This window comes from Bos grunniens, chromosome 2 (assembly GCF_055505025.1).
Source record: "Bos grunniens cultivar Pamir isolate PY7600 chromosome 2, Bosgru_T2T1.0, whole genome shotgun sequence".
Lineage (NCBI taxonomy): Eukaryota > Metazoa > Chordata > Mammalia > Artiodactyla > Bovidae > Bos > Bos grunniens.
The window spans coordinates 91,392,690-91,403,790 of NC_141166.1; the positions used below are offsets into that span (position 1 = coordinate 91,392,690).

The 11,101-nt window shown below is 36.6% G+C and overlaps 1 long non-coding RNA gene across 1 annotated transcript in view; it reads right to left on the reverse strand.

Annotated features, from left to right (window-relative positions):
• Nucleotides 1–9,087, reverse strand: part of LOC147378332 (uncharacterized) — a 33,493-nt gene extending 24,406 nt beyond the window's left edge. Inside the window, exon 1 of the long non-coding RNA XR_015146106.1 lies at nt 8,899–9,087. This is a non-coding gene — a long non-coding RNA (uncharacterized LOC147378332). The remainder of the gene's footprint in view (nt 1–8,898) is intronic.
• Nucleotides 9,088–11,101: the final 2,014 nt, after the last annotated feature.

An 11,101-nucleotide genomic window follows, 5' to 3' on the forward strand; every position in this document is an offset into this window, starting at 1 on the left:
TCCAAGTTCTCAGGTACCCTGAGGTCTAAGGAGTTCTCAAATCCTTCCAAACATTCTGAACCAGGCATTCTGCAAAGAAAGGATAGCGATGTAGGTAGAGCCATTATACTAGGGGATAGACCTTTAAAAAAATCACTAATGAAGCTGAAAACAAGTTGCTGTGGTGTTAACTCAGTGTGTTTGTGGATCAGTGCTCTTTGAGACCATGGTCATTTACTGTATTACTTGTTCTCATGTAAATAAAGAAGGAATGGGTAGACTGGGGCTACCCCCAGCTTGGAATAATTTCTTATGCCCCCCCAACAAAAACCACACACAAAAGCGCATATCTGGGCAAGGCCCTGGGATAAGCAGTCTAGTTTAACTGTTCTAACATACGGGAAGACATTCACTTTTCTCTGGGTTACCTCTTCAACATTCAAGTACAGAATCAAGGTATCAGTCTAGGAAAGAGGAGCCAGGAGGACCACTTGTCCTCCTTTTGTGTGTTAAGCAGACCAGCCCCCTCAGGACCTCCTCAGGTCAGTCTAGCCCAGTGGTTCTCAGCTGATGGTGATTTGGCACTATCTGGAGACGTTTTTGGTTATCACACCTGAAGAGGAGGTATGCTACTAACATCCAGAGGGTAGAGACAGGGATGCTGCCAAACATCTTGCAATGCAGAGGGCACTCCCCCCAGCAAAGAATTGCCCAATCCTCATGACAGTATGTCAACAATGCAGAGGCTAAGAAATCATCTCGCTCACAAGGGCTGGCATGTCACCAACAGGTTTAGGGTCAATAACTTGCTTAACCTAATTATCACCATTCTTTCTCCCTCCCTGCTTCCCTCTCTCCCCTCTCTCCCTCAAAATATGAGAGACGTACTACTCAGTTTCTAACTGGAAAGATTCAAATATTATAATCACAGCTAACTCCTTTTTAGGAATGTGACAACTATTGACTATTAGATTTCTTAGTATTCACATTTCTTGTGAGTTTTAATGGTAAATATAAATAAAGTGAATAATTTCAGCTTTAAAATCCATTTTGGATTATGACTATTTGAGCTGGCCATGTTAGTATACAATATACAACTCAATATGATCAACTTAAGTGTCCTCACTTTTAGGTTATTTGAATCAAAAAAATAGTAATAATCAAGGAAAATGTCCAAGTCCACCAGGGAAATGGATTTTACACTCATGCAAAACACACATAGCTACTCATATCTTTTGAATATGAATAACAATCACATAGGAAAATTTTCTATTTGGTTTGACATCTGTGGATCAATTTAACTAAGCCAGGTGGCAGAACATCAGTCTATGTAAATTTATGCCAAAGGTAAACACAAGGTATTATCTAGCCCAGATAAGTTACTGATTACACTGCAAAATAAAATAAAATAATTGAAAATGTTGACAATAGACATTTGCTCATATGTGAAGAGATCATTTCTTCTATGTTTATGGTGAAATTGTATAATCTGAATCCTGCAAATTTGGCCTTTGATTTACTAAAGAAAGTAGAAAATTAGTTTGCTGTCTTAAATCCTGGCTTTCAAGTCTTGCTGTAAAAATGCTCCTTTGGGGCTTCCCTGGTGGCTCAGTAGTGGAGAGTCTACCTGTCAATGCAGGAGACATGGGTTCGATCCCTGGTTCAGGAAGATCCCACATGCTGTGGAGCACTAAGCTTGCATGCCACAACTTCTGAGCTGCCAGAGCCCATGGGCTGCAACTACTGAAGCCCACATGCCCTAAGTCCACAAGCCACTGCAACAAGAGAAGCCACTGCAACAAGAGAAGCCCCTGCAGTGAAAAGCCTGCACCACAACTAGAGAAAAGCCCGCACAACAGTGAAGACCCAGCACAGCCAAAAATACATAAATAAATAATGCTTTAAAAATCTCTTTTGGATATCAGAAGTTGAAAAGCAACTTTCCTTCCTCTTTATATTCCTGCTATTATAGTCCTTTTTTAAAAAAATTGCTCCCACATCCATCCAGAACTAGCTGCATAATGTTTGGTACCAAGTTAAAAATGAAAAGATGGGCTCCCTGCTTAAAAATTAAGAATTTCAAGATGGTAACAATAAGTGCTGGCGAGTGTGTGGAGAAAAAGTAACTCTCTTACACTGCTGGTGGGAATGCAAACTAGTATAGCCACTATGGAGAACAGTGTGGAGATTCCTTAAAAAACTGGAAATAGAACTGCCATATGACCCAGCAATCCCACTGCTGGGCATACACACTGAGGAAACCAGAATTGAAAGAGACACGTGTACCCCAATATTCATCACAGCACTGTTTACAATAGCCAGGACATGGAAGCAATCTAGATGCCTATCGGCAGATGAATGGATAAGAAAGCTGTGGTACATATACACAATGGAATATTACTCAGCCATTAAAAAGAATACATTTGAATCAGTTCTAATGAGGTTGATGAAACTGGAGCCTATTATACAGAGTGAAGTAAGTCAGAAAGAAAAACACCAATACAGTATACTAACACATATATATGGAATTTAGAAAGATGGTGCTGATGACCCTATATGAGAGACAGCAAAAGAGGCACAGATGTAAAGAACAGTCTTTTGGACTCTGGGAGAAGGCGAGGGTGGGATAATTTGAGAGGGTAACATTGAAACGTATATATTATCATATGTGAAGTGGATCACCAGTCCAGGTTCGATGCATGAGACAGGGTGCTCAGGGCTGGTGCACTGGGATAACTCTGGGGGATGGGATGGGTAGGGAGGAGGGAGGGGGGTTCTGGATGGGGAACACATGTAAACCTATGGCTGATTCATGTAGATGTATGGCAAAAACTAATACAATATTGTAAAGTAATTAGCCTCCAATTAAATTAATTAATTAAAAAAAAAAAGATGGTGACAGCAGAGCATTAAACCAATATGGGCCCTTGTAAGCCCAAGACCCTCTGCAACTGCATGTTACATGCCCATGAAGCTGGCTCTGCTTTCATCCTACTCCAGTAGATTCTTGTGAGGTCATGTACACAGAAATGCCATGTGAAGCTATTGTGCTGCAGGGACTCCACAGTCAAACAGGCTCTGGGCTACTCAACTCTGTGAGGACATTCATGTCAGAAACTGAGCTAACCACATCCTCTGGACTGTCTGGCCTACAATGTGCATACTCATATGTGCCAGCCCTAAACACCAGTTAAAATGATACTCTTCTCTAATTTAGCAAAGTCCTAATACACAGCTGCTACCTTTCTCATCCACCAAAATAAGAAGGAAAATGATTCAGCTGATCTTCAAATTCTTCTTCCTTTCCCTTTCTGATCAGTCACTGAAGAGGGTGTTTTGCATTTATTAAACACTAGTTCAAAGACCATAAGAAAATTCCCTTGTATTTTTCTCATAAACAGAAATATATATATCATATTTTTCAAATATTTGAAGTATTGGTTTCATGGGCTTTTTCATGACAGTATAACCCATCTACGGCTCATGGTTTTATCATGGTTTACCTATTATTTGAAGCAGCACTAGGATCTATGAAACACATCCTGGGTGGGACAAGTGGGAATGCCCCATGAACACTGAACCAGCGCAGTAGTATTAGTGAATATTGAAGCTGGAAGTAATCTAAGAATTTCTCTTTTCCTACCCCCTCCTTAAATAGATGAGGAGCTGAAAGCTGGACTTGTCACAGGTCATATAGGTAAATACTGGAAGGGTAGACTAGATCTCAGGTTCTAGGGATCTTGATTTCCAATACAATCAGAGTATAATATGTGCTTAGATAAGATATATCTTAAAGTGATAAATGCTTCTGTCAGCATGAGAAAAATCAATGTCTTCTGAATAATTGTAACTGCGACTAAGATTTGACAGATAACATGTTGGCAGTTACCAGTCAGATGCTGTGAACTCACACCATCACTACGGCACCACTGCTGGAAATGGGTGCTGTTTGTCATTGCATTGTATTAGCACCTTTGTTAAGATTCTTTACGTGTTGTCACTGTAAACCCTCTCTCTTCGGGTGTCTATAATAAGCTTATAAGCATTCAGTTCATATTCAGACAAGTGAAGCATAAAAACAAGATTTCTATCTCCACAATAAAAAGAATTTAGACGTATTTGCTAGAAATGCAAAAAACCATCTCGGGCACTTACAATGTTTTATCAAATGGAAAACAAAACGTGTACAACTCTAAAATCATTTGCAATATGCTTAAACCTGAAAATGGTCTTTCTCCACATCCAAGCCATCAGAATGACTGCCCTCTGGGTGATGACACTTTGCGGTTGTCTTTCTGTTTTCCTTGGGGTGACAGTTCCTGTGTCCCACTGTAACAGAGGGAGGACCAGTCTTATCACCAGAATCCAGCTGTGCAAATTCTTCCTTAGAAGCTCATGCTTCCTACCACTTCTATAGTTTAGAAGTGACTGTTTTCCTGCCAATTCATCACTTCTTGATATTCTTTGCTGCAAAGGGGTTATAAGATTCTTTCTTCTGAAGAACATTAAAAACTGAATCTCTCCTAAAATCTAGCCATCAAATTAGTATCAGTTATTAATGATCTGATACCCATTGTTCTGAAAAAGACATTCATGATTTCTGTAAACGCTAGTCCTCCTCCTAAGGTGATATATTTGTAACTCGGTGAGCCAACACTATTTTCATCATCAAAAAAAAAAAAACAAAAAAAAAACATTGACAGGAAGTAATATGCAGAATAGGAACTGTTTCTAAAACAATCTATCAGATATTTCCTCATGTTTGTATAGGTTGCATTATTGGACTCAATTCTTCATCCATCCCAGTATCCATACTTTCAGTCTTATGATTCTGCAGATCTGTCCCTTGACCTTGGACTGGATCATGGGACTTATACCGCTCAACAAGATCTGAGTAGATCTGATTGCTCTTTTGTATCTTTTCCATAGCCATGAGAAGCATTTACTAATAGATGATTCTTGTGGAAAGCCACTAAATCTTGAAGTAGCTTCCTATTCAATAGTTAACTGATCCATTGGGTTTTCACTGTCAAAACCAGGATCAAAACTAGCTGAAAAGACTACATTTGTGACTTCTCCTGGAGTCCAAAACAAGGCCAAAATTCACTCTATCTTAAAACATGCTTAATCATCCTCAAACGCAGACAAAAATGCTTCCATTTGGAAACCAGAATAGGTGAAAATAGTCTACATTTATGGTATTTTCTGAGAAAAACATGGCTTCTCATCTTTTCTGAAGTAGTAGTTTCCAAAGTTTGAATACTCTAGAAATTGTTTCTATATCTGGAGAGTAGAGCTTCCATGACATTCTGAAAACACCCCGGTTTGGCTCATCTGCACCTCTCAGAAGCACATTGCTATTTCCCCAAAATAGACTGTTAATTCTTATTTAACATGATTTTGAAGCCAATGGACAACTACTATTCTTTCAACTTAATAACAGATTTTTTAAATTTTTGCTCTGTTTTAATGTAGAACTAAAGAATTCAAATTGGATGAACAGAGACTTTGGATTCTGAATAATTCTTATGAATACTGTAAACCTTTGACCCAAATGGCTAAGTAATTTCAATTGCGCTAATATTTAAATAAATGAAAGAATAAAAATAAGTTAGGACAGTAAATTCTTACATCATGTCTATTGGTTCATGAAGCAATTTTAAGCTAAAATACAGATGCTTCCTCACAAGTATAATCCCTCTAACAATTTAATTCAGGTCAGTCTTGGTCTGAGACTTGCTTCAAAAATGAACCTGAGATGTTTACTCAAAAAATCAACAGTGCAAAAACAAAAGCAACAGTGCAAACAAAACAAGTAGCTAATAAAGGCAGAAAAATTATAAATAATCTTAATTATTAAATTATCTGAAAATAGATTTTGCCCTTGGAAACAAATAACTATTTTTCATTTAATTCCTGTACAGTAAGCAAAATGACTTTAGAGGTTTAAAAAAAAATCAATGTTTCATTACCTGAAGACCTTGCTGAGGATTGAGAATATTTTTCTGCTGTTGACATCTCATTAAGATTATTTAACAACTAAGCAATCCATTTGCCTCCTTGGTCCTAAAATTTATATATTTTTCAAAATATAGTCCAGAGTTTTCAAAGAAAAACCCATAGATTTTGACTCAATGTCAATACTTATCACCGAAAAGTGTGGAATAAAATGAAACAATAAATGTGTTGAGTCAAGAGGATAGAAACTATATTAAGCAATAAATAAAGTCTGGCCTTAATGATGCCATTAAAAGTGGCAAAGATATAACATGAATATTCTTTTATAAGGAGATTATTTCTAAAATTGCTACTTTGCATTAATTGGATATTGATAATATATTAATTTTATCATTTTATAAAGCATGAGTATTTCACTTGTTATTTATTTTCATGCATAGAAAAAAAGAGGGATTTTTTAGATTCTTTTAGACAGAAAAACAAGACTTCTATCTTTGTTCATTTTTTATATAAATTCAGGCTTACAGAAAGATTGCAAGAATACTTTCTAGAATTACAATTTCCACGTACCCTTCTCCAGATTTTCTAAATGTTGATATTTTACCATACTTGCTCTATCACTCTAACTCTTAATATATACATTAAAAACTGCTTAAGGGTAAATTGCAGGTGGTGGTGTATTCATGCCTAAATATTTCAATGTACATACCTTAAAACAGTTGTCTTACAGAGTCACAGTACAATCATTAATATCAGGAAATTAACATTGATACTATTAGATACCCTATAAACTTCATTCAGTTTACCAATTATACCAACAATGCAATTTAGAGCAAAAGAAAATCTCAGTTCTTACATTCAGATGTAATATCTCTTAGTCTCTTTTAATCTAAAAAAGTTTCTCAGAAAGGTTTCATTTTCATTCATGGATTTTTTTAGAGAGTACAATCTTACTGTATTGTAGAATGGCCTTCATTTTGGGTTTGTCTGATGTTTTCTTATGATTCAACTCAATATATGCATGTTGGGCCAGGAATATCATAGAAATTGTTTTCTTCTCAGTGCAATGTATCAAGAGGTACATGATGTCAATTTATCCCAGTGCTGGTGGGGTTTTTTTGTTTGTTTTTTGCTCACTTGTTTAAGGTGGTGACTTTCAGGTCCTTGTTGTAAAATTAATACTTTTTTCCTTTATAACTAATAACTATCTTGTGGGAACATAGTTTGAGGCTATGTAAATATCCTAGCATTAGCACTAGCTGATGATTTCTGCCTGAATAAAGCACTATTATGAACATTTCCAATGATGATTTTGCTAATTCCATCATGTTTATTGGTTGACTTTCTAGTGTAAGCAAGAGCTTTTCTTTCTTTTCCATTTAGGTAAGTGTTACATATGAATGTATGTACATATTTCTATACAGAAGTCATGAGCTCTTAGTTTGTTCAATGAGTTGTAATTCTTTACTCTCACTATTTATTTTGATGGCCAAATAATCCCAGATTTGGCCTCAGTGAACCATTTCATGCTGGCCCCTCTGTGTTTTTGACATACCTTCATTCTTTGAGAATCTTCTTATTTTCTGATACATACATACATACACACACAGACAAGACAAACCTATTATGCCCTATCCAGGAAGCAGCCACTTCACTGAGGAGCTGTGGTTCCTGTTAGTATTTAGAAAGTAACATTTGGGCTCTCAGTGGGTCATTGTTTTAAGGCAGTCTCAGCACAAAGAGCTAAGAAATAGATTTACACATTCAGCCACACTTGCACATCAGGATATATTTGCTTATCTACCTCTATCTATCTATCTCAGGGTTTTCATCCTCTGCATTCTCGATATTAATACAGTGGATCATGTAGTTGTTGCTGGGAGAGGTGGAGGTGCTGTCCTGTGCTTTGCACCTGCTATCTATGTTTAGCAGTGCCCCTAGCCTCTCACTGGATGCCATACCCCACCTCCCAGATTCAAAAACCAAATGTTTGTAGACATGGACAGATTTCCTTTGGGGGGCAAACTGTCTTCAATTAAGAATCACTAATGAATCTATTAAAAACAATGAATTCACACTGATACCTACAACTACTACACAGCCTCACAAAGTTCATTCTGTCCTTTCTATACTGTAACTTCCTTCTCTGTCAATAGAAAACCTGGCTCCCATCATCCACTGCATATTTTATTTGCCTAATCCTAGAATATGTGTTTAGTTTCTTCACTGCTAACCCATGCCCCTACCAAAAAGACAAGCATTGAACTCTACCTAAGACGTTTTTTCAGCCTCTATGGAGGTAATTGTATGGTTTTTCCTTATATCTAGCAATATGATTTATTATATTAATGGATCTTCTAATATTGAATCAAGTTTGCAATTATGAAAGAAATCCCACTTGATCATGGCTTACTATTTTCTTAACATGTTGTTAAATCCATTCACTAATATTTTGTTTGGAACTTTCGCCTCCATACTTATAAATAATAGCATTTTCTAATTTCTTTTTAAACAGCTTCAGATTTTACATCAATATTGTCTTTTCTTCATAAGTACTTTAACAATCTCTTTCATCTTTAATTCTCTGGAAAAATATTTGAAGTTTCTGGATGACAGTAAAATCATCCAGGCTTGGTAGCTTTTTGCATGCTCATTCCTTGATAATTTTCTCTAGGAAAATTGATCTCCTTTTTTCTTCCTTTTCCATGGTTTATCCCAGGAGATTGGATACAATTCTCTGTGCTATAGAGTAGGACCTTGCTGTTTCCATTCTAAATGTAGTAGTTTGCATCTACTAACTCCAAACTCCCAATCCATCCCTCATCTTCTCCGCTCCCCCTTGGCAACTGCAAGTCTGTCCCTTACGTCTGTGAGTCTGTTTTGTAGATAGGTTCATTTGTACCATATTTTAGATTTCACATATAAATGATATCATATGGTATCTTTCTCTTTCTGACTTACTTGTGCATCCTTAGTCGCTCAGTCGCATCTGACTCTTTGTGACACCATGGATTGTAACCCACCAGGCTCTTCTGTCCATGGGGAGTCTCTGGGTAAAAATACTGGAGTGGATTGCCACGCCCTCCTCCAGGGGATCTGCCCAACCCAGGGATCAAATCCAGGTCTCCTGCACTTCAGGTGGATTCTTTATTGTCTGAGCCACCAGGAAAGCCCAACTTACTTAGTATGATAATCTCTAGTTGTATCCGTGTTGCTGCAAACGGCATTATTTCATTCTTTTTTAGGCTGAGTCATTGTATACATGTACCACATCTTATCAATCCATTCATCTGTTGACAGATATTTAGGTTGTCCCCATGTCCTGGCTTCCCACCTGGCATTACTGGTAAAGAACCTGCTTGCCAATGCAGGAAATGTAAAAGATGCTGGCTTGATCCCTGGGTTGGGCAGATCCCCCGGAGGTGGGAATGGCAACCCACTCTGGTATTCCTGCCAGAGAATCTCATGGACACAGGAGCCTGGTGGGCTACAGTCCATAGGGTTGCACAGAGTTGGACAAGACTGAAGTGATTTACACACATAACACATGTCTTGGCTATTGTAAATATTGCTGCTATGAACATAGAGGTGTATGTATCTTTTTGAATCATCAGTTCAGTTCAGTCACTCAGTTGTGTCTGACTGTTTGTGACCCCATGGATTGTAGCACGCCAGGCCTCCTTGTCCATCACCAACTCCCGGAGTTCACCCAAATTCATGTCCATTGAGTCGGTGATGCCATCCAACCATCTCATCCTCTGTCATCGCCTTTTCCTCCCTCCTTAAATCTTTCACAGCATTTTGAACCATAGTTTTGTCTGGGTATGTGCTCAGGTTCTGTCCAGGTATATGCCCAGGTTCTATCTTTAATATGGTTAATTTTAGAAACTTTTCTCCTTTAAAATTATCCACTTCATTTAATGTTTAAGCTTATTTGTGAGAAGGCCAGCAAAACATTCTCATGATTTTTTTAAACTTTCCTCTATATAAATAGTTATTTCCCCTAATTATTTCTTACTTTGTATATCTGTGCATCCTCACTTTTTCTTGATTAAGTTAGCCAAGGGTTTATCTATATTTTTAACTAAAAATAAGCCAAGAGATTATTTATTATCAGATTTATTGTTTTACTACTCTCTATCTCATTATTTTCTACTTTTATTATTTTTCCCTTTACTTTTATCTGGTTTAATTAATTCTTTCTAGATTTCTGTTCCCAGATATTAATTCATTTATCTCAGTTCTTTAATGTACATTGAAAAGATATAGAAAAAGTTTCAGTGATTGCTAATATACAGATTCTAATAGGTAGTGCTTTCATCATTGTTGCTTTTTAGAAATTCTTTAATTTTTGTATTTCTTTCTACTTTGACTCTATCAAAAGTTTTAAAATTTTTAAATAAAAGAAAACATTTCTTAAAATGCATTAGTGTGTATAGGTTATTGCACTGTGATTGAATGATTTTTGTAATATCTCTACTTTATGGAACTTTCTGGAGTTTTTTCTTTTCTAATTACGGTATGATTAATGTTTGTAAATGTCTTCATGTGTGCTCAAGAAGAAAGTTCATTCTTTATAACCTGCATGTAAAGTTCAATATATGTCCAAAAAGTTTGCCTCATTGATTGCATTATTTAGATTTTCTAAATTCTTATTTATTTTTTATTTATTTGATCTGTCTCCTACTTAGCTGTGTGTACATTCTCCTGTTACTAGTGTGTTTCTTTCTATGTGATTTTGCACATCTTCTACTATTTGCTTTATAAATGTGATTTCTTTGTTCTTAGGTGCATTGATGTTTATAACTATGTTTACATAAGTTTAGCGTTTTTACTTTGAATTGTACTTTTAACATTAAAACGTATCCTTTATCACTCTGCTGCTGCTGCTGCTGCTGCTAGGTCACTTCAGTCGTTGCTGTATATTTTGATTCTACTTCTCTGACACCAATATCTCTGCATTCTTCCCATTTGCTGGTACTCATTTATCTTTTTCTCATTTATTTATTTTTGCCTTTAGGGATCATGAGTTTCTTGTATAGACCATATAGCTGGATTTTAATTCATGAAGCACAAATTTAAGGTCGTTTTCTTTGAACGGGTGAGTTAAGCCCTTGGTTGGATAGAGCACCGAGTGGAGAAGTGAAGTGTGGCAATCAAGTTT